The sequence below is a fragment of the Podarcis gaigeae genome (genome assembly GCF_964106915.1).
Source record: "Podarcis gaigeae genome assembly, chromosome: 4".
NCBI lineage: Eukaryota > Metazoa > Chordata > Lepidosauria > Squamata > Lacertidae > Podarcis > Podarcis gaigeae.
Window position 1 is genome coordinate 24,008,854 of NC_139677.1, and position 24,675 is coordinate 24,033,528.

Here is a 24,675-nt window from a genome sequence, read left to right on the forward strand (position 1 = left end):
ATTAATTAATTTTTATTATAGTTATTAATGTATTACTACTACAGTGGTACCTCAGGTTACATACGCTTCAGGTTACAGACTCCACTAACCCAGAAATAGTGCTTCAGGTTAAGAACTTTGCTTCAGGGTGAGAACAGAAATCGGGCTCCTGTGGCGAGGCGGCCGCAGGAGACCCCATTAGCTAAAGTGGTGCTTCAGGTTAAGAACAGTTTCAGGTTAAGAATGGACCTCCAGAACGAATTAAGTACTTAACCTGAGGTACCACTCTACTACTACTACTACTACATTTCTCTACCACTTTTCCTCTGAAGTGGTGTGTGGCGTTTGCCCTTCTAGGTGTGTGACATCATACTGGGTCATAAGGAAAGGGTCAACTAAGTGTAAAATGATTAACCAATAGGAACCCAAGGGGAGGAGTTAGAGTTGTTAAGAAGTGAGTCTGGAGTTAGAAAGGGAGAGGGAGGATAAGTCTGTGGGTTGGGCTAGTTTGATGTGAGAGAGTGAGAGAATCTGTTAAGAGGAGTCGGTTAAACAGTTGGGGTAATCAGTTAGAAGGTATTAGGAAGGTATAGGCCGGTAAAGAAACTAAGATTAAGAAACTGACAAGGAAAATTATCTGAAACCATAAACTTGTTCATGCTTATAAAATGAACTTGTTTATTTGGTTTCATGTTAACAACTGTCTGGACTCAGTGTGTATCCGAAAGAAATGGGTTGGTGGCAGTGAGGAAGCGAGCACAGCGGTGGCGGCACAGGGATCAATAGACCATCAAATGTCCGGGGACCCTGTGTGAACGCCGCATGGTGCTCTAGATAGTGTACATGGTTCTCGCCCTCCCTTTTTATCCTCACAAAAACCCTATCAGGTAGGTTAGGTTGAGAGGTGGTGACTGGCCCAAGGCCACCCAGTGGAGATTTAAACCCTGTTCCACAGGTCCTAGTCCAATACTCTAACCACTATACCACACTGCTGTTTGTGTGTCTGTGTGTCTTAAACAACATCTCAGCACACGACAGAGATTCAAAGTCTGTACGATGAGTGTAACCGAGCATCTGAAAACGAAACCTAATCCTCTCTTATTGCTTCTCTCACTAAGGTGTTATTACAATTGCCTTTATTCACCATCTTTAAACCGTTGACGTATTGCAGCATGTGATAAGCTGGATAAGAATCCTACTTTACAGGGAACAACCCTCCTTTTGAAGGTGTCCTCTATTTGATTTAACTCTAGTTTAAAGATAAAGAACTATAAGAAGGCTTTGAAGTTGCCCATCCAACAGTTAGCACTAGGCACCTTCTCACAGTCTTACCCAGTCTAAGGTTAGCTATATTGCATTTCTATTATAGTAATTTTTTCTTCTTGTAAAGTTGCATTTATACAGATATGCACACTTCTCTTTTTTTCTTTTTTCTTTTTAGACACAATGTGTTTATTTATTAACGGCTTGGTTTTAACAAATGAAGAAGCACTCAAAGCAATTTACAAACAGAATAACACTGAAAATATCAGTAAAATAAATAAATCTTGGTTATAAACAGCAATTTAAAACCTTTAACAATAATTAAAGTCAACATAGAGCAAACAAGAAAACAGATTAAAACACATGTAAACTTTCTAGATATCTAGGCAGGCTTGTTTAAACAAAAATGTTTTTATTTTTATTTTTTATAATATATTTACTAGCAATTTTTTATGCACATTTCATGCAAGTATGTCTTTTGATGATGTGTTTCTTTTTTGTGTGACATGCAAGTCCCATCTTACTTTGAGAGCTTTGATAGGAGAGGGTTTATAGGGGCAGTGGGGGGGTGACACAGATTGCTTAAAGTTCCTTAACAGTCAACAGTAGGGATGGGCAGATCTGACAGCTTTGGCCTCTCTCAATTTCTCATTTTTCCTATCTTAAGTTCAGTTCCCCACATTTCCACACCAGTATGTGATTAATAAAAAGCCCTTGTGAAAATTCATCAGAATTCTGGTGAGAATGTTGCCCAATATACACATTTGCAAAGCAGTTTCTCAAATATATTGCATTTTCATATGTTGTTTTCACTAATGTATGCATTCATATACAGTTTCCCCCTGGGGCATACATTTTTCTACACATTATTTGTATGAGGTGTTAGGGGAGGGGTAGTAACTCAGGTGGGGGACACATTGTGCTCCATCTGGGGTAGTTTGTCCACCTTTGGTGCAGTGGCGAAGCTTCATGCTCCAGCACCGGGGACAGAGAGCAGGTGGGGGCATGGCTGGCGCGTGTCCCGGGGGCATGGTTCACATCCCAGGGGCGTGGCATGGGTCCTGGGGGCGTGGTGTGCATATTGGGAGCATGGTACGCCGCCCGCAGGGGCATGGCACGCGTCCTGGGGGCGTGGCACCCAGCACATGGGGCAGCCGCGGTAGCACCCCACCAGGATCGTGGTGCTGGGGGCTGTGCGCTCCCCCGCCCCCCTCTTCCTCCGCCAGTGCTTTGGTGCCCATCCTGCACTCAGCTCTCACCTGTGGCTCCCAGAAACTGTAAGCATGCAACAGTGGCCACACCCCAAGAAACAGTTTCGACTGGCCAGCTAAACCAAGTGAGGGCAGCCGATAGGTCGCAAACCCTCTGTGTTAGGAACTTCCCCCTATGCAAAGACAGGCTCTGGCAGATTGAGCGGACGAGACCAATTGTGGGTCCAACAGTCGTGAAGGTGCATGTGCTGTAGAGGAAAGTGAGGAGCAGGTGGGGCTCATCAACCTGGAAAAGTAGCCCATCTAGGAGAAGGAAAACTCTGATCCTAAACCTCCACTGCCTTAGGGGATGTATTTGGGAGAAGTGAAGACTAAGGAGCAAACCCTACATAAATTCAGAGTGGAGTCCCTAAGTCGGTTGGATGGTGCCTTGTACTCCTCCTTCTAGCAACTCCTGCAGCCAAGAAGGTGCCAGACCTTTTGCTCTGCTTTCCTTTGGACCACATCGGCAAGGCCTTGTCATATGGGCAGCCCAGGACCTCCATACACACTGCACAGGCTTGCTCCCCATACACACTGCAGGGTCTTGACTTCACCCCTGGAGGGGCACTCCATTGTCTCTCAGGACAGATGGATGCCAATATCTTGACTGGAGAACAGCATTGCAAAATTCAGAAAAGTTTGGCTTTTGAAAGACAGCTGCATTTTGCTTTGCATCTTGTTTCAGATTAGCTAAGCTCCCTTTAAAATGTGAACTGAATTTAATTTCTCTTCCATCCGTAGTCAGCAGATAAGCTGGCAGCCACAGGATTCTTAGGGGAATTACAGGTAAATGAACCAGAGTGGCTAGGAAATAGCTGGAGATAGCTCTGGAAGGTCAGAGCCATTTTGGTGAAGATGATTTATTCTCTTCTCTTCTCCCTAGATAAGGGAAGCGATGAGTAAGAGTTCACTGTGAAAAAGAACTACAAAAGGTGTAGTCTTTAGAGAGACAGGAATAGAGTTAGCTCTGAATTCTGCAAAGGCAGTAGAGTTATGCTGTCTGGCTCCAGCTTTGGTCAATGTATATAAATGTAAATAAATAAATATGTAAATGTAAATAAATTTAATTATAAAGGTTATAAGCCTGGCGTGCTCTGGTCCATGGGGTCACGAAGAGTCGGACACGACTAAACGACTAAACAACAACAACAAGCCTTTGGGGACCAACCCTTCTAAAGATAACCGAAGGCAAGTATGCTTTGCCCCTTAAATTTCTCACTGCTCAGGGAAATGGGAAGAGGGTAACTGAATAAAAGTACCGTATTTTTCGCCCTATAGGACGCACCGGCCCATAGGACGCACCTAGTTTTTTGGGGGGGAAATCAAGGGAAAAAAAATTTTTCCCGCCCAGGTTTGCGCAGCCATCCCCAAGCTAGAAGAGGGAGACGGAGCACTCCGTCTCCCTCTTCTGCCTTCAGGGACAGCTTCTCTAGCCTCCGTGGGGCAGCGGCTTGCCCTGCTGTTCCCCAAGCTGGTGGGGCTGGTGATGGGGAGAAGCTTGCTTCTCCCCCCCCCCTTCCCGCCAGCCTCCAGACCAGGTCCGGGAATAGCGGGGTGGCAGCGCTCTACCTCCCTGCTATCCCCCGAGCTTGTGGGGCTGGCGGGGGGGGGGAGAAGCAAGCTTGCTTCTCCCCATCGCCAGCCTCCAGATCAGGTCGGGGAATAGCGGGGTGGCGGCGCTCTGCCTCCCCGCTATCCCCCAAGCTTGTGGGGCTGGCGGGGGGGGGGGGGAGAGAAGCAAGCTTGCTTCTCCCCCCAGCCAGCCTCCAGATGAGGTCGGGGAATAGCGGGGTGGCGGCGCTCCGCCTCCCCGCTATCCCCCGAGCTTGTGGGGCTGGCGATGGGGAGAAGTAAGCTTGCTTCTCCCCCCCCCTGCCAGCCTCCAGATCAGGTCGGGGAATAGCGGGGTGGCGGCGCTCTGCCTCCCCGCTATCCCCCAAGCTTGTGGGGCTGGCGGGGGGGGAGAAGCAAGCTTGCTTCTCCCCCCAGCCAGCCTCCAGATCAGGTCGGGGAATAGCGGGGTGGCGGCGCTCCGCCTCCCCGCTATCCCCCGAGCTTGTGGGGCTGGCGATGGGGAGAAGTAAGCTTGCTTCTCCCCCCCCCCGCCAGCCCCCAGATCAGGTCGGGGAATAGCGGGGTGGCGGCGCTGCGCCTCCCCGCTGTCCCCCGAGCTTGTGGGCTGCAGGCTGCTGCCCGCAAGCCTTGCGAGCCCGCGGGACCTCCCGCCAGGCTTGCAAGGCTTGTGGATAGCTTTCTGAAGCCTGGAGAGCGAGAGGGGTCGGTGCGCACCGACCCCTCTCGCTCTCCAGGCTTCAGCGAAAGCCTGCATTCGCCCCATAGGACGCACACGCATTTCCCCTTCATTTTTGGAGGGGGAAAAGTGCGTCCTATAGGGCGAAAAATACGGTAAGTTACATCCCCACTGAAATAAATGGAAATTATAAACAGAAACTGTTATGATCAGGGGGGGGAAAGTCCAGCATTATTAAAGCCATCGTGCAGCCTCTGTTAACAGGCCCTGTCCTTGGTATATTTGCTCTTTTATATGTTTGTGTGCTCAGTTTCCCAACAAATTGCAAGAGTTTTGCACTTGTTGGAATAATTAAGTGAGAACCGGCAGGGACTGTGTAGATTGCCGTTCCATAATATTTTAGCTCCAGGAGACTATGTACACACATTACAAGTCATCTGTAATGCTTGGGTGGTATTCAGCTAAGTTTTACTCAGATCCATTAAAATTAGATTAGTCAAGTTATTTCATTTCAATAGTAAAATACTCTGAGTAAAATTTAGTTGACTTTCACCCCTTTTATCTGATGAAGCTGTGGTGCATTCCATTGCAACAGAAGAGTACAAGATCTGTGTAAGTGCATATTTGTGAGTGGGTGAGATTTTAATTGTGTCCGTCTCTAGGCTTTGTGTGCTGACAGGTTTTTTTTGTTTGTTTTATTAACTTATGAGAAGCTAAAATGCATATAAACATTTCACAACACCTCAGTAGCTGAGACAATAGTAAGCAGGGTTCCCATCAATCAGCCAAAGACAGCTCTCGCAATCCACGGCCATAAATATTTCAAAGACTAAGCCTCTGTTTACCTCAGCTTTCAGTTCCTCTGATTTGGGGTGTGTGTGTTAAATTGAGAAAGCCACTTCCAGAAACTCTGCCATTTATGCTTTAATGTTTGCCTCTAAATATTGCCTAAAATATTATCCCAAACTGGCTTTAACTTTTTCAGGTTGAGTAGCATTTTTATGTACAGTACTGGATTACTCCAGGAGAACTGGGCTGTCCTTGTTTGATTCCCGTTCCTTCCAAAATTATCTGTCTGCCGTTTACTGCTTTTTAAAATAGGCTGCCATATGTCCAGCTTTTCTGCCGTACATGACTGGGATTTCAAAGGCGGAATTGACGTCCAGGAGGAATTTCTGAAAGGTGGCACTTTGTTCTGGATCTTATTGAAAAATTGCAGGGGGGTTTTGGCGCGTTATTGTAAAAAAGAAAGAAAGCTCAACAACTGTCCTCATTTGTACTTTTAAAATTCAAATTAAGTGAGTAATTTAATTTATTACAACCACTTTATCATTTTAGCTGTAAAAAAAAGTCCACAAACTTAGAAACAAACCTCAATAACACAATCTAAATACACTGGTACCTCGGGTTACAGACGCTTCAGGTTACAGATGCTTCAGGTTACAGACTCCGCTAACCCAGAAATAGTACCTAGGGTTAAGAACTTTGCTTCAGGATGAGAACAGAAATTGCATGGCGGCAGCGGGATGCCCCATTAGCTAAAGTGGTACCTCAGGTTACGAACAGTTTCAGGTTAAGAACGGACCTCCAGAACAAATTAAGTTCTTAACCCGAGGTACCACTGTAAGCCAAATTATAAAAACTGCATTATAAAGAACTGCAACATAATCTGTATAAGGGCCAGAAAAAGAACCAGTTAACAAGTGAAAGGAAAACGTTTTTGCTAAGTCATAAAATTTGCAGGAAGGAGTGGTGTTGATCCTTAGGAGAGAGTTCCAGAACTTAGGGGCTTCTAAGGCCTTGCTTCCAGTGAAAGCTTGGTCTCGTTATCAGTTGGGGAGGGGGTTGCCACGGTGACAAGGACCTGCCCTCCTTTGTGACATCTCTTGCTTCTCCCTTAAAAGCCACTGACTTGCAGGCGGTCATTGTGGGTTAGCAGTGAGGCAAGTGGAGGAGAGAAGTTGGTGGTGGTTGGAGAAGAGAAGGAGAGGTGCTCATTTGATTTATTACTTTTATTTGATTTATTTGATTTTATTAATTTTTGTTTTATTTATTATTTTACTTTTTATTTTAACACTATTTTTTTGTTCTTTATTTTCATATTTTTTATTTTACATTTTTACTTTGTGCACATTTATGCACATATTTATATATATTAATTTTGTTCATAGAGGAGTAGTTAGGGGTAAGTGTAGGGTTAGGGCAGGGGTTAGGGTTAGGGCTGGGTTTGGGACCAGAGTTAGGCTTGGGTGGGCATTTTAGATAGTTAGCTAGTTTAGAGAGGAGGGTGGGAATTTTTTGTGAACAAAATGTGCAGACTGTAAGTAGCATTCCTTTGCTTTCTCTTGGTCTCCTGGGGGCGGGGTGTGAGTCCTGAGGTCTCCTCTGCACAGCCTTAGCTCTCTGGAAATCGACATGGCGAGTCTTCTCCAGAGAGCTCAGCTCCTCCACACTGTCCCCTCTCACCATTTACTGTATTTTTCGCTCCATAAGACGCACCTGACCATAAGACGCACCTAATTTTTAGAGGGGGAATGCATGAAAAAAATATTCTTTAAAGGGAGTGCTGAGCAGAGCCTGTATGCATCCCAGGCTCTGCTCAGCGCTCCCTTTAAAGAGCCATGTGGAGCGTATGTGTGGCTCTTGGGGGCTTTTCCCTGAGGCCGCGTCAGTCCCTTCTCCCTCCTTGGGGAAAAGCCCCCAAGAGCCGCACACACGCTAGGCGCAGCTCTTTAAAGAGCGCAGGGCTTTTGCGGGCTTTTCTACGAGGTGGGGAAATTCCCCCACCTCCCACAAAAGCCAGCAAGAGCTGTGCACTCTTTAAAGGGAGCACGGCTCTTGTGCGCTTTTCTACGAGGTGGGAGAAGGACAGCCCGTCAGTGATGGGCTGCCCTTCTCCCTCGTCGGAGAAAAGCCCCCAAGAGCCATGCTCCCTTTAAAGAGCGCACGGAGCGTGTGTGCGGCTCTCGGGGGCTTTCCCCGCCTGCCTCCCACCTGCACTCGCTCCATAAGACACACACACACTTCCCCTTACTTTTTAGGAGGAAAAAAGTGTGTCTTATGGAACGAAAAATACAGTACATTTACTAGGACATTCCTAGCCCATTTCCCTCCCAGGAGCTCAAGGTGGCCTCCATGGTTCTCCCTGCCACCAATTGCTATCTTCACAGCAGCCCTGCAAAGTAGACTAGGCTGGCCCAAGGTCCAACAGGAAGCTTCATGGCTGAGTGGGGATTTGAACCCTGCTCTCCCAGGTCCTCCCGGAAGGAGCTGACTTTCCTCCTCTGCTCTCTTCCAGGACACCCGTGGCCACTTGGAGTGCTTCAGGGATCGCCTCCTGAGCCTGGCCTTGGCCTTTGAGGCCCTCCTGTGAGGATGGTCTTTGGGGTGGGCAGGGGGTGGGTGAGGAGCAGAACTCCAGTGGGAGCTCCGGGTGGGCAAGAGCAGGCAGGAGGGAAAAGGGGGTAAAGGAGACTTGGAGGAGGCAGCATCTAACCCCTTCCCCTTCTCTCTCCAGTTTCATGAGACCCCATTTCAGCTACACTATGGTCAGTGCTATCCTGCATAGGACAATGGAGGCTGTTCTTGGGGGCGCAGAAAAGGAGGAGGACAAAGAGGTATGTCCTCTGCTTTGACTTCCCTTTGCACAGCTCATTCTTCTTCTCATACCCTTGCAAGATTTAACCCAGCACTCAACCTCTCTTCTCTCTTTTCTCCCAGGAACTGAAGCGGCCATTCCAGAGCCTGCTGGGGGGGGGGGTCTCCTCATTTTGTGGCATTTTGTCACCCCCCTCAGTGATGACACCCGGGGCGATTCTCACCCACCGCACCCCACTTCCTACGCCTCTGCTCCCTATAAAATGAAATTCAGAGCAGGCCCTCATCAGACAAACTTAAGTGCTGGGGGGGGGGTCATACAATATAAATTATATAAATATAAATCATTATACAAAAGGCATTACCTGAGAAACTCTGCATCAAAGACTTTTAGGGTTTTACATATCAGAATCAGCCTTTTAAATTTGGGCCCACAAATGAACTGGCAGTCAATACAGATGCTTAAAATCATGTGATACTACTAAGCCTTTAAGTGCCACTCATCTCCAGCCCAAATAATATTTAAATTCTTATTGAGGATTTTAAAGAATACTAAAGCACAATGACAAGGAGGATTAGTATCTCTGGGAAACACAGGAATTGTTGCCAGTGCAATTGTGCTGGGGGACTATGGATTTCAAAGTAATAATAATAATATAAAGTAGGGTTGCAATATTTCAAAAAAGTGAAAATATGGGGGGGAGGTTTTTTTGTTTTTTTAAAGCTTTGTTGAGCTTTTTTCACTAAAAGATTGATGTTTTCTCCCTTTTTTGGGGGGGGTTTGCAAAAAATAATAATCAAAACTTTCAATATGGGAGAATATGGTAGCCCTTTTTCAAAGGCAGTATCTCATTTCTTAATTTGCTTTAGATTTAATTCTAAGGTGCATAAATGCATAAATATATTAGCTTCTAATTCTTCTCTCTTCCTTGCATTTTAAAATTAGCATTATAATTCATAAACTTTTACACTTCCATTTTTCTTTCCCTCAACAATTACTATACTAACAATCTGAAGGCCTGAACATTCATTGCCTTACCTCCTGAGAATAGAATACTGATTAAAGTTATTTATTTGGGGAAGTCATTAGGAATGCAGTCATACAAAAATAGAAATCTATTGGGATGCTGGGTAAATAGTATAAGCAGTCAATTTTTGGAGTAAAAATTCATTCAATTTAAACTTGCTGCCAAGGCCAATAGGGCATGAGAAATGGAAATATACTGCATGTGGTAACAGTTTAAAAGCAATGACGGATAAAATTATATTACAGAGGAGATGAGCCTGCTTTTCATGCATGGCCAATAACACCACTTGCTAAATAGAAAAAAAGCAGTAGAAGGACCTGGTAGCAAAAACTGTGGCATTTTCTTTCACAACAGAAGCAGCCCTGTATATAGAAAACATAACTTGATAAGTAATATTCAGGCCAACTCCATATTCACAGTATAACATATCATGCTCATATTTATGATATAGGATCAGAGGTTACATTCATAAATTATAACACAGAAAGGAGGTAAATGGCAAGTTGGAAAGGCAACTTAGCTAAAACAGAAATGTGTAGATAGACCTACATACATTTAAACTTGGGGTAGCTTAAGGGATGGCATGGTAGCAGCAACCTGAATTAGGTTTCAGTGTGAAAGCTGGCTTTTCCTGACATGAATGCTAAAAATCACCTCCAAAGCAATTCTGAGTAACAGATATGGGAGCCACTACTACATCTTCTCGACCAGGTGCAACTAACTTTTATTGGCCCAAGGGCCACATTCACTCTTGGCCAACCCTCCGGGGCAACATTCCTATGCAGGGTGTGGGCACCCCACCTCACTTGCACAAGCACACACAGAGAGGAATTGTGCACAAATGATCCATCTGATGAGTAGGAAGGAATAATAATAATAATAATTTTTTATTTATACCCCACCCATCTGGCTGGGTTTCCCCAGCCACTCTGGGTGGCTTCCAACAAAACACTAAAATACAATAACCTATTAAACATTAAAAGCTTCTCCAAACAGGGCTGCCTTTAGATGTCTTCTAAAAGTTTGGTAGTTATTTTTCTCTTTGACACCTGGTGGAGGGTGTTCCACAGGGCAGGCGCCACCACTGAGAAGGCCCTCTGGCTTCTCACAGCGAGGGAAACGCCAGAAGGCCAACGGCGATGGACCTCAGTGTCCAGGGAGAAACAATCTGCATCCTCATCAGGACTGCCAGACAAGTTTAAAACACTCTGTCCACCCCAGTGCTGCGTCTACTTGAATATTTCCCCCATGTTTCTCCCCTGCTGCCAAAATGGATGGTGTGGGCGTGGAGGCAGAAAAATTCACTTGGGGAGCTACGTCAGACCCAGAGGCTGCTCAAGCTTTCTGCTCAAGACTTTTAACACTGTGTTAACGACAAAAAACTGATTGCTTTTGTAAAAAGGTAAAGGGACCCCTGACCATTAGGTCCAATTGTGACCGACTCTGGGGTTGTGGCGCTCATCTCGCTTTATTGGCCGAGGGAGCGGGCGTACAGCTTCCGGGTCATGTGGCCAGCATGACTAAGTCGCTTCTGGAGAACCAGAGCAGCACGTCCTAGGCTCCGTGGTTTAACCCATAGCGCCACCCGCATCCCTGATTGTTATTGTGGTACTAGCCAAATTTTTCTTTGTTGGAAAGGAGCATCCCACAGCTGGTCCTACTCACTCCCCAATTGTGGTTCTACAGCCCATGAATAATCTTTTATTTGTTTTTCTCCCCATCCTCGCCTTAAAACCTTTGTTGTGTAGCATTCCTCCAGCATGTGAGAGCTTGTCCTCAGTTACATGTAGTCCATGTGGTTAAACAGATTCCACATCTTTGCAGTTATTCTGATGTTATGTATTCAAGTCTATTTACTACCTAGCATATATTGCATCATGTGTGTTGTGCAGCCTAAATGTATCATCTTCAAGGGAAAAAACTTTTTTATTCTTTGGGAGCGTGTCATTTTAAACTAAATCTTCTTCCATCTTTCAGGGGCAAATGTTATGTGAACTAGATCATATGACAAATAATGTGCCATGATGAGATTCCCAGGAATGTTAGTAACTTTTGCAGCAATTCAGTCCCATCTGACTCTTAGGAATGATGTATCTTTCTCATAATTCACCAGCAGCTGAATTACTGAGATAGCTTAATGCATCTGGGAATTTTAGCATATAATACTGTAATAATAAATCCTTATTTTAGTGGGTTTGGGTTGGATGAAAATAATATGGCCTTTTTGCTTGTAATTCAAAATGTTTAGATCATATATATTTTAATAGTCCCTCCATATAAATATGTAAACAGTGCTTAAGGAACTGGATTATGCTGCTCCTTTTAGGCCCTGTTATATAAACTGATAGAGGGACGCGGGTGGTGCTGTGGGTTAAACCACAGAGCCTAGGACTTGCTGATCAGAAGGTCGGCGGTTCAATACCCACAACGGGGTGAGCTCCCATTGCTCGGTCCCTGCTCCTGCCAACCTAGTAGTTTGAAAACACATCAAAGTGCAAGTAGATAAATAGGTACCGCATCGGCGGGAAGGTAAATGGTGTTTCCGTGCACTGCTCTGGTTTGCCAAAAGCGGCTTAGTCATGCTGGCCACATGACCCGGAAGCTGTACGCCGGCTCCCTCAGCCAGTAAAGCGAGATGAGTGCCGCAACCCCAGAGTCGGTCACGACTGGACCTAATGGTCAGGGGTCCCTTTACCTTTTTATATAAACTGGTAACAGGTTCACATGGCTCAGACTTTGAATCCTGCCTGGCCACCACCAGAGTCTGACACAAAGGACTCCTGATTTTCTCATAAAAAGTTGTTAAGTTTCTATAGTTAACTATATGTAAATATATTTCTATTTTGGGCTACACTGGGTAGAGAAGTTATAAGCATCATTTACTGCATGACTGATGTACATGCATTTAATAAACCAACCATCACATTAAAAGAAATAAAATACTGCAGTCCTCTTGGCACACAAATAGAAAATGAAGCTCAGGTGTTCTTATTTATATTTATGGATGGAGACAGGGTGACTAATTGGCAAGGCCTTTCTTGTGTCACAGGATTTCCTGATTCCTCAGCTCCGTGCACATTCTTCCATATCAAGCATCCTCCCAATTGCTCAATTATACATAGTCACACCTTTGATAATTACAGTATTCAAATCAGCAATATTACAACTGCAATATTGCGCTCAGAAAAACGAACATAGGAAATCAATTGGAGATTTGCAACGCATGACTGGACTAGGGCCAGAATTTCTGCAGGGCATTGCTCATACAAAGGAAGTTGCCCAATGCCAAGGCTCCTTGGCACTTAAGCTTGAACTGCTTATGATCTCTTTGTCCTATTGCTCTATTCCAATCATCCATTGCTTCCCAATAGGTAGCAGGAGACATCTATTTACTCAAGTTCCTGCCACAGCAAGCTATACCTTACATGTAATCATGCATGGGGCTCCCAGCAGTCTCCTCTCCCAATTTCTGAACATATCCATGCCAGCTTTGCTTCAGCAATGTTGTGGCATCAGGTGCCAAAGATCCCAGCTTCAATTCTCGACTTCTTGAGGTAGGGCTGGCAAAGACCCCTGCCTGAGCTAAATGGACCAGTACTGTACTCTGAATTGGTATAAGGCAGCTTCCTATGTACGTCAGAACGTTTACTTCTTGCCTGAGAATTATGAAGTGAATGTAGCTGAAAATATATTTGATAACAACTCATATTAAAACCATGTCTCTCTTACAGATAACTCATATTAAAATCACGTTTCTCCTACAATTAACATGGAGATGACAGTTTTCAGAAAGTTTGTGACCTTTTCTGTATACTATGCTTCTTAACATATGGGAATATAGGATGCAATCTTGTACTTAGTCAGACCATTGGTCCACCAAGCTCAGTGTTGTGATTCGAAGACCCGTCCCCCGCTTGGGAATAATAATGACACGTGGACACAGGATATAAGGTTAATGGGCTAGAAAAGGCCACAACTTTATCGATTACAGCATGTGAGAAGGTATTGGCTTAGGCCTTGGACAACAGCAAATCTGACTCCACCCACTCGGAGATGGGTGAGTCTGTCGAAGGGTTATCCACCAGTAGGGGAGCCTGTTGATGCAAATACAACTCTAAGCTCTCCCCTGATGTCACCGGGGGTCGTGCCATGACCCCCCGCCACACAGGGCATCGGACAGGATCCATGACCGCCGGATTCCTTTAACGGAATAGCCATAAGTGAAGGGGTAGGCGATGGCCACACCTTGCCCTTCCATACACCAACAACACATTCCAGTGCCTAACCACCAAATACCAAAGAAAGTTGTGACGATTCCTACGAGGCAAGCGAAAAAAACCAAGAGGCCAGTGCCAATTTGCCAATTAGAATAAACTCCTACCAGGCCCCCTGGGCAACCAGGGTGACCAACCATGGGTCCATAGCAAGGTCCGGCGACAAGCTACGCTCTAAAGGGAGTGGTGGGTGGTAGACTCGTGGAAATCGGCTGTGCAATGGCGGGGAGAGCTGGTGCAGTCACATTTGAGCGGCTAGACCACGCCCCCCACGGTGTCACCCGATTGGGTGCCCAACCGGGAGGCGTGGCGCGCCAGCGATGATGGAAGGGCAGGCGGCTGAGCCCCCTGCATGAAGTGGGAATCGGCTCCCGCTCACAACCCCTTCCCTCCGGAAGGAGGAGAGGCTTTGTCTACAGTGGCTGGCAGCGGCTTTCCGAGAAACAGTCCTAGCTCTACCTGGATATGCCGAAGATTGAATCTAGGACTTTCTGCATGCAAAGCAGATGCTCTACCACTGAACTATGGCTCTTTCCTTAACCCAGGGGATGAAGGGAATTGTAGTTCAGCAACACCTGGAGGGTTAGAGGTTCCCCACGCCTTCTGTTACCCATAAACCGATGTGATCACACCCATTTACTCAGAAGTAGGATCCAATGAATTCAATTAAATTGGCCTAGGAATGCAGCCAAAGAGTTCTGTAGTCCTTCAAAAATTCTTCTCGTGCAGCCTGTTTTGTCCTGTCACTTTAATAATATACTAGCTATGTTTTACCACCAAGTCCACAGGGGAGCTTTCCATCCATGCATTCCTGACAGGTTGCTCCCAGAAAGGCTCCCATTCATTGCACTAAACTAAAACAGAAGAATCGAGTGATATTAATAGAAGCGTGCTTGCTCCAGTGGACAAGTACAATGGAGAAATAATTTGAAATATGGCCATAATTATTAACATGGATAAACTTGTACACATTATTCATTCTCTGAGCCAAGAATAATAAATATAGTTCAACGCAACGGCAACAAACTCACACCTATTATAAAAAAGGATCCATTTATATAAAGGGGGTAAGTATTTATAGGTTTGGACTTGGAAGCAGGCCCAGATTTCTGAGCTTATTTAAATTAGTACAGCTCTAATTAAGAAGTGATGCCACTTTAAATGAACTGAGCACCCTGAAACATGTTATCATTAAGCAGTTTTGAAGTTTCGGAGTGAGTTTAATGTCATTTCTATTGTAACTAAATTTGGTTTGCCATTCTGATTATTTTATTTTCTCTTTCCTTTTCTGTCAATAGGTTGAACACAATCTATGGGAAAACACTTGGGATTTGATATGTCATCCTGGCCTTGAGCTGTTCATTAAGAAGCATTGATTAGATTAGATTAGATTAGATTAGATTAGATTAGATTAGCTCTGTAGGTACAAGCATATACACCCAGACTATGTAGTAAAATGTGAAAGCAAAAACAAAAAGTTACAGAGATCTATTTACTTAAGATTACTGTTCCTAACTGCTTTATAAGCAACTGAGATTTCCTAAGCCTGCTACAGATCCTGATGTTGGAGACCTAAGCATAACAAGCTATGATTCAGCTATCCAAGCAGGCTTGCTAAAATGTACAGTATAAGACTGGATCAGATAAATGCTGGAGATGCAATGAGGTCGAGGGTATGTTCTTTCATATGTGGTGGACCTGTAAAAGGGTAAAAGAGTATTGGGAAATAATTTATAATGAATTGGGGGGGAAATGTTTAAAAGTACTTTTCCAAATAAACCCAAGGTCCTTTTCTTTGGAGATAATTCAGATGGGAATTCCCAGGTGTCGAAAAAGGTTATTTATGTATGCCACTACGGCGGCCCATGTTTTGTTGGCCCAAAAATGGAAAATGAGTGAGGTTCCAACCAAAGAAACTCAAACTGACAGAATATGCGCAGCTAGTGGATCTAACTTATAGAATAAGAAAACAAGAACATTCATTTAAAGAAGACTGGAAAAGGTTTATTTAATATATGGTGGGAAATTGTGTACACTTGAAAACATTGGCAGCATTAAGATAAATTCAACAGTGTAAATAAGTTTTGATGGAAGTAATAATGGTTTAGTTTATATAAAATATGCAGGGATTTATGCTATGCAAAATGAACCATGGAAAGAGAAGAAAGGAAGTCACTGATATTTTAAGGTTGTTTAAATGAATAGGCCCCACACAGTGTGGTTATGACTTCCAGGCACACTTGCAGTTTGACATAATTGGCTGCTAGCTGGTAAGCTACTTCTGGAGATCCACCAGCCTGCAAAAATTGGGTGGAGCAAGCTATCTGGTTCTGTTTGCAGCAGGAACCCATAGGGCAAGATGGCAACACTTCAGGAAAGCAAGGCAGCTGGAGCTTTGGCACCATTCATAGCTCCAATAAAGGTAGAAATTGCCTGAGGCTTCATAATTCCCTCAATCCCTCAGGCCAGATTAGTCCTCCTAGGCTCCACCTTTAGAGCATAGTTTCTTAAAAGGGCAACTCCCTGCCTTGCAGAAGAGCACTTCGTAGTCTCGCTAGCTTCTTGCCTAGTATGCTCCTTGTGTTTCTGGACAGGTGTTGTGGAGCAGAAGGTGCTTGGCTCTTTGGGTGAATCACATCTGGGGAGTGTCTGTCGCAGAATCCACAGGGCTCATGGCCATCAGCCTAAGGCTTGGTATCAATAACCCAGCTGTATTTTTCAGATGATTGTACGTACAGTGACCACAAACTCCTCTTTCTCCACCTCAGCCTTAGCTCTTTTTCAAGGGCAGGGCTGCCACACTCAGCAAACAGAAAGTCTACTGCTTTGAGTACTTTATTCTAAACGTCATGCCTATCTTGAACAGCAGGTTTCCCCAACTTTGTACATTGCCTTCTGATTTCATACATATGAAGGCCAGTCACCCTACTGGAATCAAAGGAATTCCTTCCGTGTTATAAATTGCATCAGTGTTTAGCTTAAATGTGAGGAAATAATCTCTCTCTCCAGTAAGATATAAATATTCATTCTGTGTGCATAGTATAATTGGCACTAGCTTATCACAGTGATCATCACCCACACATTTTTTTTGTAAACCAGCCTAGCTTTCTTCTGTTTTCTTCTGTCTCATTTAAGGCACGGCAATTTGCGTAACTTCAGACTTGGCAATATCGCTCCCCTCATCTCCTCCTACACTCCCCCTCACACCTTGCCAACTCCCTACATTCCATCACCCTAAGTTTCTCATGATTACGCCCTTTGTCTCTTTTCCCATTCTTTGCCTCATGCATCATTTCATTTAACTGCTTTATATTCAGCACAAGCACAACAGCTTTCATAATCGCTAAATATCATTTCCCCCTTCATTGAAAAAAAATCATGCTAAATAAGCATCTGGTCCATGAATCATATGCCAGTTATAATAAGCCATCTCTCAACTGAGTTTGACAAGCAGTATAGTAATTTTGTATGCAGATAAATATCCAATACAAAAACAGTGAGGGCATCTTGAATCTCTTCATTTGATGCCCTTTGCTTTTTTAGCACTTCCCCCTTGTGCAGAGCTTGAGCCTGCAGGATAGTTTCAAAGGGAGTCTCACAAAACATGGTGGCCAGGCTCAATGTGGACTTACCCTTTAGATGGAAAAATGATACATCTTTACATACACCTGAAGCAATTGATGGTTGCTGCTTCATGTATGGCAGAGGGGAGAGCATTCCACAGTATAAGCGCAATAGCTGGAAAGGCCTGTTTTCAGGGACATCGCCCAATGACATTCTGGAGAGTGCAGAATCACGAGGAGACTATTCCACAGATAATCTAAGTGAATTTACAGGTCTACAGAGGGAAGGTACTCCTCCAGGTAACGTGGTCCCAAGCTGCTCATGGCTTTATGTGTTTACACAACAGGACCTTGCACATAGCCCAATAGCTGATCGGAAGCCAGTACAGTTCCCTCAGCACAGGTGCAACATGTGCATTTCCAGGTGTTCTGCTCAGTAGCCTGGCTATAGCACTCTGCTCCAGCTATGGCCAGGATGGCTTTCCTGTTATACCTTCTGGGCTCAATGAGGCATCTGACCTGACCTTCACCTGAGCCTACTCCAGCTGAGGCAGCCATTTCACGCCACTTCATGGGTTGGGTGGCATTGCCTGAGGTTATTATGGGCATGCACACTGGTATCTGCTTACCTGTAAGCACACACTTAAAAAAAATATTAAATACAACTTTCTCAATCTACCAAATTTGCACAAAACAGCAGCCGTGTGTGTGTGTGTTTGTATTGCTCCAAGCCAGGAAAGTTGAGATCCATGGGTTTTTATTTAAATGTGCACATACACCTTTAATTATCTACAATGCTTGCACAAAAGAGAAGTCCAAAAATAAAAATAAGCAATGCCTCACTTCAAACTTAGTATGGATTTGCTAGTTCCTAGGAACAATAATTGCGTACACCATGCAGTGCGTAGATGGGTCTACTTTGTCTGAGCAGCTCCCAGAAAAGTATAGATTTCCGAGTGACAACAAACTGAGTGTACCGTCCCCTTCCTGCACATCTGTATGCACCCTTAAGGTAACTGGAATTTTCCTATTAGGATGCAACTTGAAAACTACCTGTTCCAAAAAAACGGGTCCTTTTTATTCCAAGTACGGTAGTTTGCCTAGCCATAGCCCCTGAAGGCAGAAAGGGAGCAGCTACTTCTGCATACACATACTATTAAAGGAATCCCAAACACATTTACTTGAGAGTAAGCCCCACTGGGACTTGTTAATTGCTCCACAAGCATAACAGGATGGGGCAGCAAGATTATCTTTAAGACATCAAGAGCTAAGTAGCATAGATTTATTTATGTGTAATTTCAGTTTCCATATCCTAAAAGCTGTTAGTAATTTGGCTTCTCGGTCAGTTCAGCAGGTTAGCGGTATCCTACCTCACGAATGAGATAAAATACATTCTTGTTAGCGGCGGTGGCTGGAGCCCATTGGTACTAGTAGAGTGGAAGACAGGGAAGGCAACAGTAGGTGGCGCCAGGGTCAACTAATTCCACCTTTGTTCCCATTCTCTTCCACCTGAGTTCCAGAAGTCTAAGGAGGAGAAAGCTGACAGGCACACTCCCCTGAGGGCTGACTGGTTCTCAAGGGAACGTATTAAAAAGTATGCTATGTTGTGTATAAAAAGAAGACTGGGCTCTGCTGCCAAGTTCAACTGTGTCATACATATATTGTGTTTAGGTCTCTGCTCTTTTACAGATGGTTATTAAAATATGCAGGATTCATGCAACACTCATTATTTGAGATCCACCTTACAAAAAATAATAATGACTTCATTCAAAACTTATTTGTAATGCATTTATCATAAAATGCTTAAACTTTCTTAGGAGTCTAACACAGACATTATAGACTTGAATGTAGTTTCTTACTAGACTACTCCAGCTATGTATTTTGAGAGGTATAAAGCTTATCTTAAGTTGTTCTAATATGTGGAGACTGAGAAGTGAGCGGAATTGTTGTTTGTTGTTACTACTACTACTGAGTTGCCTTGCCCTTGCATGAAGTCTTGGGTTTACAATTTTGGGAGAGGGGAGACTGTGGCACTGGGGAGCGGGAGGACTGGCGAGGCCCCCTAGATTCAGAGGCCCTAGGCTTCAGCAGTATGTGGACCGAGAACTCCCAGAAGTGCAAGCTGGATTTAGAAGAGGCAGAGGAACCAGAGACCAAATTGCAAACATGCGCTGGATTATGGAGAAAGCTAGAGAGTTCCAGAAAGACATCTACTTCTGTTTCATTGACTATGCAAAAGCCTTTGACTGTGTCGACCACGGCAAACTATGGCAAGTTCTTAAAGAAATGGGAGTGCCTGATCATCACATCTGTCTCCTGAGAAATCTCTATGTGGGACAAGAAGCTACAGTTAGAACTGGATATGGAGCAACTGATTGGTTCAAAATTGGGAAAGGAGTACGACAAGGCTGTATTTTGTCTCCCTGCTTATTTAACTTATATGCAGAATTCATCATGCGAAAGGCTGGGCTGGATGAATCCCTAGCCGGAATTAAGATTGCCGGAAGAAATATCAACAACCTCAGATATGCAGATGACACAACCTTGATGGCAGAAAGTGAGGAGGAATTAAAGAACCTTTTAATGAGGGTGAAAGAGGAGAGCGCAAAATATGGTCTGAAGCTCAACATAAAAAAAACGAAGATCATGGCCACTGGTCCCATCACCTCCTGGCAAATAGAAGGGGAAGAAATGGAGGCAGTGAGAGATTTTACTTTCTTGGGCTCCATGATCACTGCAGATGGTGACAGCAGCCACGAAATTAAAAGACGCCTGCTTCTTGGGAGAAGGGCAATGACAGGCCTAGACAGCATCTTGAGAAGTAGAGACATCACCTTGCCAACAAAGGTTCGTATAGTTAAAGCTATGGTTTTCCCAGTAGTGATGAATCAATCAATCAATCAAAACTTTATTAGCAAAGCCAACAGGCCACAGCTATACAAGAATTAAAAATAGAAATAAGGATAAAAGGGAGAAAAGAACAAGCAAAAGGAGGTCCGTCAGATGAACAAGTCTGTCACTCAGATGGTGGCCCTCAATTTCATAGCTCTTTCGATGTACCTCGCGACCTTCTCTGTTATCTGACTATCCGTATCAGATAAGAGGAAATACAGTGTGATGTCTGGTGAACGGCCGGGGTTGGAGAGAATGAGTGGAGTAATAATCTCATTCCTTAGGTCTTTGTAAAGGGGGCAGGATAGGAAGACGTGGGACACTGTTTCCGTGTTACCATCTCCACATGGGCAGAGTCGTTTTTCAAATGGAGTCTTTTGGTAGCGACCTTCGAGTACGGCAGAAGGGAGAACATCCCATCTAGCCAATGTAAAGGCACGTCTGTATTTTGGGATGGTTAATTTAAACAAATATGAAGCTGGAGAGTCAAAATGAGAAGGGGGAAAGTAGGTATACCATGGGCACAGTTTCTTTAAGATAGTCAGGTTGTTTCCAGTAGTGATGTATGGAAGTGAGAGCTGGACCATAAAGAAGGCTGATCGCCAAAGAACTGATGCTTTTGAATTATGGTACTGGAGGAGACTCTTGAGAGTCCCATGGACTGCAAGAAGATCAAACCTCTCCATTCTGAAGGAAATCAGCCCTGAGTGCTCACTGGAAGGACAGATCGTGAAGCTGAGGCTCCAGTACTTTGGCCACCTCATGAGAAGAGAAGACTCCCTGGAAAAGAACCTGATGTTGGGAAAGATGGAGGGCACAAGGAGAAGGGGGCGACAGAGGACGAGATGGTTGGATAGTGTTTTCGAGGTTACCAGCATGAGTTTGACCAAACTGCGGGAGGCAGTGGAGGACAGAGGTGCCTGGCGTTCTCTGGTCCATGGGGTCACGAAGAGTCGGCCACGACTAAATGACTAAACAACAACAACAACAGGCTTCAGCCTACTTTAAAAAAAAATGACCCCTGACCGTTAGGTCCAGTCGTGGACAACTCTGGGGTTGTGGCACTCATCTTGCTTTACTGGCCGAGGGAGCCAGCGTAGAGCTTCAGGGTCATGTGGCCAGCATGACTAAGCCGCTTCTGGTGAACCAGACCAGTGCACGGAATCGCTGTTTACCTTCCCCGCTGGAGCGGTACCTATTTATCTACTTGCACTTCGATTGGCTTTCGAACTGCTAGGTGGGCAGGAGCTGGGACTGAACAACAGGAGCTCACCCCGTCGTGGGGATTCAAACCGCCAACCTTCTGATTGGCAAGCCCTAGGCTCTGTGGTTTAGACCACAGCGCCACCCACTTAGCCTATACATAAATCCGGCACTGTCCAAAACAGCCTTTCAGAATCAGCAGTGCTATCCCAGACTAAATGATTCAAGGACTGTAGTAGCCACTATCACATGGTGGCATTATGCAACCCTGTTAGAAACAAGACACCCATTCCAATAGTGCAGTAAGAGAGTGTGTGTGGTGTAGTGGTTAAGAGCAGTACTCTTGTAATCTGGGGAACCAGGTTTGCGTCTCCGCTCCTCCACATGCAGCTGCTGGGTGACCTTGGGCTAGTCACACTTCTCTGAAGTCTCTCAGCCCCAATCACCTCACAGAGTGTTTGTTGTGGGGGAGGAAGGGAAAGGAGAATGTTAGCCACTTTGAGACTCCTTCGGGTAGTGATAAAGCGGGATATCAAATCCAAACTCTTCTTCTCTTCTCTAAGACCTGCACCAGCAGTTGACAATTCTAGGAGGCTGAACAGCCTTACCATCATTGCCTTCCCGAACATTTACCGTACCTTTTTCTGTTGTCAGCTTTCTCTGGAGAGATGTGGGAGCCAGCTGTATATCATCTATCCCTCCCTTCTGAACCAGGCTCCTAAAAACCAGTACCAGAAACTTTATTGTTGGTTAACTCTTGTTTTGTTTTGTATTTTATGTTCTTAAGATAATAATAATATAATAATAATAATTTTATGATGTTATGTCCTGCCCATAAATAACAAAAGTCTTTAAGGAGTGAAATTTGCTTCTTGACTCTCTGTGTAACACAATTACCATGAGCAGAACAGGATCTTCACTGCTGCAATTATACAAGTGTCAAAAGCAGGGCAAGAGGCCACTGTGAAGCCTCATCCGCTTGGTCCATTGTACTGAGAAGTACCAGCTTTTGTTTCCAGGATGCCTCTGAACAGCTATTCACGAACATCTGCAGCCGTGTCATGAAACTGCCAGTTGATTGTGTCACTGGACCGGGGAATTGTTTTGATGCTATACTCAGCAGCAGACATCAATTGTTAACAATAATTGCATTAAAGCTTAGGGCCGCTTCCCTTTGGTATCCCAACAATAAACAAAAACTTTTGTATGCCTTATGCACCTCCAAGAACAGCCTCTAGAGGGAGATATTTGTGATACTGGAGTGTGTTCTGGAAGCCAGGGGATCATGGGTTGGTGAGGAGTTATTTTGGAGGCAGGGCATGTGATTGTAACAGACAGAGTTGCCTTCTCCCTTGTTGATCAGTAACAGTCGTTTTCATAAACTGGATCACTGCCGTATGTATGGAATAATGTGGCTGCCTGTAACTGGAGTATGCCGTAAAGCAGGGTGGCAAGATAAAAGTCAAGGCTCAGAACTTTTAAATCAGACCCTCCAAGTGTTCTTATTTTCCAGAGATGTCCCTTATTTAGAGAAGCCATCCTGGTTTCTGATTTGATCTTTGAATGTCCCACTTTTTCTTAGGCTGTCCCTCTTTAAATTGGGGAAAGGGTATGATGTTATCCGACCCCCAAGCCATCTGAAGGCAATCCTGCACAGGGAAGTTTTTTAAATGTTCTATTGTGTTTTTATATATGTTGGAAGCTGCCCAGAGTGGCTGGGGCAACCCAGTAAGATGTGTGGGATATAAATAGTAAAATTATTGTTATGGAATGGGACGTCCCTATTTTCATCAGAGAAATGTTGGAGGGTATGTTAATAGTTGTGCAGAAGAGGAATTTGAGGTGTGGCTTGCATGACAAGCTACACCTGCTGACATTTTTCTACACAGCTATTGTACTCTTTTTCACCTGATCACCCAGCTACAATATTTCAATATTATATTTTATTGGAAGTATGCCCAGCTCACCTCTTTAGAAGCACTTCTGGGTTAAGACTGCAATTCTTTGTATACCTCCTACAAAGTATGAGCCACAAATTTCAAGAGTAGCTAATCTGGAAACATTTATATTGAAAAGCATCTTTCTGTACTTTGTCCTGCTGTCCACGTGGAGGGAATTCCATAATTTAACTAGATCCTAAGGACATAAGAAAAACCCTGCTGGGTAACACCAAAGTCTCACCTAGCTCAGCATCCTCTTATCAGTGGCTAACCAGATGCCTATGGGATGCCCCCAAGCATGAATTCCCATTCATCATGATGGAAATAAAATAAAATGGCTTCTTCACACTAGTTCCAGGAAGTTCAGAAAACATTCAGCACTTTGCTGCTATTATGGCTAATGGCAGGACCTCATTTACTCAGCAGCTCCATGTTTTAAGGCTTTAAGGCAAAGCAGTAGGAGGCAGTGGATTATGGGAGCTGGAGGGAAGGTATGACGAGTTAGGTTTAGAACATTCAGGAAGATTATTAGCTCAGAATATGCTCTCCCACTGTTAAAACACCCATCGAAACCCAAGTATATCCTTACTGTTATTTATGATAAACTAGCTATTACACCCCAACCCATGGCTGGAATTGTGTGGGAAATACGTTTGGAGGTTACTAAGCACCATTACTTTTTTTTTTAGATCTTCTGAAAATATGATACCTACCTCCACCCAAGTCCAAAGGTTACTGCTTTGACAAATAAATGCAGCCATAGCCTCTTAATGCGTACCTAGAAGAAAATATTTAAGAGCTTAATGTGCTTACTTCTAATTAAATGTGCATAGGATCACTGCTTTTGTTATTTTACTCAGTCCAAAAAGTAAATTGCTACTATAATACATACTCTGCATTTATACGGCACATTTCTGAAGTAGGTAATCCTTACAACCACCCTGCAAAGTGGTCAGTATCATTAACCCCATTTTAATTATTACATGGTATTTGGCCTCAGTCCTGAGATGCAAGCTTAGCTACACCTTCACAGTACAATTCATCCAGATCTATTGTTCATAAATGCAAATTAGAATCCATACTTCAGCTATAAGCAAACATCAGAAGAGTGGAGGGGATTTATTTATTTATTATTTTTTGCTTTACCATTCCTTAACTATGTAGCCTGTCAATGCAACAGGTTGGTTAAAGATATTAAGGCATTTAAAGAGATCTTTAGCATGCTCCAGTGTGTGCATGCACTAACTCCGTGTTAGTGTTTGGTATGTAGAACAGGTAATTAACAGGAGAGAAAGCGACTGTGTAGAACAAACATACGTGGCAACTGAAGATTTGTTCACTATAAAAGCTCTTTGGCTGGAATCCTATATGCTCAATACTGAACTCATTCTTTGAGTGTGAATCCTATTATCAGCAAGCTCAGAGGAACCCA

At 44.2% G+C, this 24,675-nt stretch overlaps 1 protein-coding gene and 1 long non-coding RNA gene across 3 annotated transcripts in view; one reads left to right on the forward strand and one right to left on the reverse strand.

Annotated features, from left to right (window-relative positions):
• The window catches only part of DOCK9 (dedicator of cytokinesis 9), a 132,542-nt gene that overhangs the window by 107,042 nt on the left and 825 nt on the right, over window positions 1-24,675 (reverse strand). The window contains exons 2-3 of one of the 2 annotated variants that reach the window (XM_083735175.1): window positions 23,957-24,021; window positions 21,942-22,021 (exon numbers count right to left, since the gene is read on the reverse strand). The gene's annotated coding sequence lies outside the window, so the exon portion shown is untranslated. Of the gene's footprint in view, window positions 1-21,941; window positions 22,022-23,956; window positions 24,279-24,675 lie in introns of those variants that run through there. The other variant, XM_083735174.1, reaches the window with a different exon arrangement.
• LOC310843010 lies at window positions 67-1,060 on the forward strand. Its single transcript, XR_014563450.1, has 2 exons — window positions 67-825; window positions 901-1,060. It is a non-coding gene; the product is annotated as an uncharacterized lncRNA (long non-coding RNA).